This window comes from Trichechus manatus, unplaced genomic scaffold (genome assembly GCF_000243295.1).
Source record: "Trichechus manatus latirostris isolate Lorelei unplaced genomic scaffold, TriManLat1.0 scaffold00002, whole genome shotgun sequence".
Classification (NCBI taxonomy): Eukaryota; Metazoa; Chordata; class Mammalia; order Sirenia; family Trichechidae; genus Trichechus; species Trichechus manatus.
The window spans coordinates 12,146,114-12,150,748 of record NW_004443938.1 but is presented as its reverse complement, the minus strand read 5'-3'; the positions used below and the strand labels follow the sequence as shown (position 1 = coordinate 12,150,748).

Here is a 4,635-nt window from a genome sequence, read left to right as displayed (position 1 = left end):
TCTAGAGAACCCAGCCTAAGACAGGGTTGCTACTGCCTCTATTTAGCAAGTATAGTCCTAATAATCAAGTTGTTGTTAGGAGTCAGTTCTGACCCATAGTGACCCTATGTACAACAGAATGAAACACTGCACGATCCTGCACCATCCTCACAATGGTTATTATGCTTGAGCCCATTGTTGCAGCCACTGTATCAGTCCATCTGGTTGAGGATCTTCCTCTTTTTCACTGACCCACTACCTTACCAAGCATGATATCCTTCTCCAGGGGCTGATCCCTTCTGATAACATATCCAAAGTATGTGAGATGTAGTCTCACCATCTTTGCTTCTAAGGAGCATTCTGGTTGTACTTCTTCCAAGACAGATTTGTTTGTTCTTCTGGCAGTCCGTGGTATATTCAGTATTCTTCACCAACACTATAATTCAAAGGCATTGATTCTTCTCTGGTCTTCCTTATTCATTGACTAGCTTTCGCATGAACATGAGGTGATTGAAAATACCACGGCTTGGTTCAGGCACACCTTAGTCCTCAAGGTGCTCTTTTTGCTTTTTAACACTTTAAAGAGATCTTTTGCAGCAGATTTGCCCAATGCAATGCATCTTTTGATTTCTTGACTGCTGCTTCCACGGGCATTGATTGTGGATTCAAGTAAAATGAAATCCTTATAATCATAGCAATAATTAATACCAACGGCCAGAGTTGGGCCTTGCCATGTTGTTCTATTGTCTGTGATCTGCAGCCCTTTGCAATATAGATCTAATCCTGTGCACGTATGACTCTTCCTGTGCCTAGGAAAGTGTTACTAAGACCTACCATGGAGTCATGCTAAACCAGTAATAAGAAAAATTCAAGAAGAAGAAGGAGGAGGGGGAGGAGAAAAGGATAATGTTCGTAGCAACACTATTCAGAATAACCAAAAATTACAAACAATACAAATCTCCACCAACAGTAGAATGGATAGATACAGTGTTTTTGTATTCGTACAATAAAATACAATACAGCCATGACAATGAATGAAGCACCAGTACGTGCGGCAGTATGGATGAATCTCACCGTTACCGTGCTGAACACAGAAGAGTTATTATCGTATAATTCCACTTAAATAAAGCATGAAACCAAAAAAACTAATCAGTGGAGTTAGAGGCCAGGGTAATAGTTACCAGGGATGCTGGTAATGTTTTGTTTCTTGATAGGGATGTATTCACTTAGGAAAAATTCATTAAGCTGTGCTTATGATTTGTATAAAATTCTGTATATATGCTATACTTCAATGAAATTTTCCCCAAATAAGTCCATGTCAGTCTTGTTATAAATCGGTTCTTGTGTTAACAGCTGTTCTTGGAGAAGTCATTTGTACTTGAGGTCAATGTGAAATCCTTCAGAAATTTGCAAACATATGAATATTCTAAGTCTCTAGTCTTTATAAGGGGCATTGGTGGTTCAGTGGTAGAATTCTCACCTTCCACGGGAAACCCTGGTTCAATTCGCAGCCAGTGCAACTTATGTGCAGCCACCTTCTGTCTGTCAGGAGAGGCTTGTGTGTTGCTATGATGCTGAACAGGTTTCAACAGAGCTTCTAGACTAAGATGGAGTAGGAAGAGAGGCCTGGTCATCTACTTCCAAACATCAGTCAATGAAAACCCTATGGAGCACAACCAATCATGAGGATGATGCAAGACAGGGCAGTGCTTCCTTCTGTTGTACACGGGATCACCTTGAGTCAAGGGCCGACTGGAAAGCAGCTAACAACAACAGCAACTAATCTCTACTGGGGTTTCCTTGGCACTGGTGGAGTAGTTCTCTAGCATCAGCTTGGGCTTTCCTCCAGCGAAACATGTAAAATGTCGCATTCACCGAGCTCCTTGGTGTGGCTGTGAGTAGCGGCAGCTCTGTGGGCGATGTGGGAATAGCCACACAGCACCCATGGTCTCCAGGGGCTCCGCGAGCACACGAAAGGCACACTGCTTCAGCCTGAGCCCAACAGGAAGGAAAGAGAAAGACGTCAGTTACCCTAACAAGAAGAAAACCCGACTTCCTTTTCTTCAGACCAGACTCCTGGGCTCTTCTCTTGAAGTTGACGAAAAGGTAGGATGAGTATCTGAGTCCAGACACTTGAGCAGGGTTTCCTGGGCGTTGGTGAGCAGAGATTTTAGTTATTGTAACTTTTCTTGAATTGACATAGGAACAGTAGGGAATGAAGATAATAATAAATTAGGTAAAGGGTGACTTGTAATTCTATTGAAGAGCATATATTTAAAATGTAGAATAACAATGGTTTAAATAGTATGGAGGAAGTAACTTCACAGTTCGTTAAAAAAAGAAAAAAACTAACCAAAAGCTGTATGATGCGATTTTTTTTTAAGGTGTTGTTTGGTTTCTTCTTTGGTTTGTAAATTCTGATACATATGGTTTATTACTGTTTTGCTCTGAATCAGCTGTTAGGAAGAGAGACTTTAGGAGGAAAATGCACATTAGGTATTAAAGATCTATGAAAGATATTAGAATTGGGGTAGAAAAAGCTTACTCACCCAAGATAGTGGGAGCATCTAACTTCTCAGCTTCTCCTCCTAAACGAAGCATAAGGCTTTGGAGTTAAACAGACCCAGATTAGAGTGTGACTTTAGAAAATTTACTTAATTGCTCCAAGCCTCACTTTCCTCCTCTGTAAAATGGGTATATTTACTTCATGAAGTTGTAATGAGGATTAATTGAGATAATGTATATAAAGTACTTGTCAAACTGTCTGACCCAGAGTTAAGTGCTGAATAAATAGTAGCTACTGTTATGACAAAAGGCATAACAGAAATTACGAGTGGTACCTGTAACAATGTAATATTATTCTCATTCCTTTGGACCACTCCATGAGAACAGGTGAAGTTTAATCCATGAAAATCATGAGTTTCTATCACAGCATTGTCCTGTGATTATAGACTAGCAACTTTTTGTTTGTTGGCAAGGTATCTACCCCAAAGAGAAAGAATCAATAGAATGAACAGTGAGTTGGAGTGATCTTTTAGATGACTGAGGTCTCTGTGAAGTGACTGCTGATTTGACTTTCTCAGATCTCAGGTCGTCTCCAAATTTATAGACTTCAGCCCCCATATGTGCACCTTCACATACTGAGTACAGAGCTGGGAGGGCCCTAAAGCTTATACAGTGTGTGGGACTTCTTTAAGAAAATGGTGACAAAGCTAGGTAGTAGAAGGGGACCGTGCCAGTGAGGGACCCTGAAGCTTGAGCTTCATGAGCTCTGGCAAACCACCTCTGGTTGAGTGACACAGAAGGACACAGAGCTACAAGCTCATCTCTCATCTCTGTGTCAGTCTTTCTGATGGTACATGAGCATGTCGTCTAATCTTGGTGAAAATGAGCCCTGAAAGCCTATGAGGACAAACTCAGTTTGGGTTGGGACTCCAGAGACAAGCGATGTTCTTTATTCATCCCCTTTCTTGAGCTAGTGTTTTTGTGGCTTATATGTAGAACTACCAGTAACCAGTTGCCGTTGAGTTAATGCCAATTCCTGGTGACCCCATGTGTGTCAGAGTAGAACTGTAGACCCATAGGGTTTTCAGTGGCTGATCTTTCGGAAGTACATCACCATGACTTTCTTTCAGGGTGCCTCTGGGTGGACTCAAAGCAGCAACCTTTCGGTTAGCAGCTGAGTGTGTTAACCATTCACACCACCCAGGGACTCCACATATAGAAAGAATCTACAAAGGCAAAAAAAATGATAAAAATTTCAGGTAAAATTTCAAGGTTCATTTAGTCACTAAAATTTTCCCCTGCGTATGAAGCAGAAAGTCTTGTGGCTGCGTTCTGAAACTGAGAAGCTTCTCGAGGAAACAGCTGTGGTCAAATAGCACAGGAGCAGAGGTGGCTGCTTTCTGAGATGATCACGCTGTGAGTTGGTACCAGCTGTGGGTTTCCGGCATTGAGGGTGGGACGTAGTTTCCCTTGAAAGCTTGTGCAGCCATGCTGAGTCATATTCACACACATACACGTGTTTCCACGAGCCACATTTCCACCCAGGGTCGTTTTCTCCCTCCATCACAGCTTAGTGGTGTCCTTTCCTTTGAGCTCATGACCCACTGCCCAGAGACAAAGACGATTGTATGAAAGGACCAGGGAAGCCGCCTGCAGATAGACCTTTTCCCTTCCCCATCCTTCTTTTCTCATTGTCTTAGTTTTCTAGTGCTGCTGTAACAGAAATATTACAAGTGGGTGGTTTTAACAAACGGAAATTTATTTTCTCACAGTTTAGGAGGCTTGTTGTTGTTGTTAGGTGCTGTCAAGTTGGTTTCGACTCATAGCGATCCTATGCACCGCAGAACAAAACACTGCCTGGTCCTGTGCCCTGCTCAAATCGTTATTATGCTTGAGCCCATTGCTACAGCCACTGTGTCAATCCATCTCGTTGAGGGTCTTCCTCTTTTTTGCTCTCTTTGTACCTTACCAAGCATGATGTCCTTCTCCAGGGACTGATCCCTCCTGATAACATGTCCAAAGTATGTAAGACGTAGTTTTGCCATCCTTGCTTCCAAGGAGCACTCTGGTTGTACTTCTTCAAAGACAAGAAGGCTAGAAGTCCGAATTCAGGGTGCCAGCTCTAGGGGAAGGCTCTCTCTGTCCACTGTG

General features: G+C 42.4%; 1 protein-coding gene across 1 annotated transcript in view; it reads left to right on the top strand.

Annotated features, from left to right (window-relative positions):
• Positions 1–1,703: 1,703 nt before the first annotated feature.
• Positions 1,704–4,635, top strand: part of SYTL3 (synaptotagmin like 3) — a 101,913-nt gene continuing 98,981 nt past the window's right edge. Inside the window, exon 1 of the mRNA XM_023728290.1 lies at positions 1,704–2,085. The gene's annotated coding sequence lies outside the window, so the exon portion shown is untranslated. The remainder of the gene's footprint in view (positions 2,086–4,635) is intronic.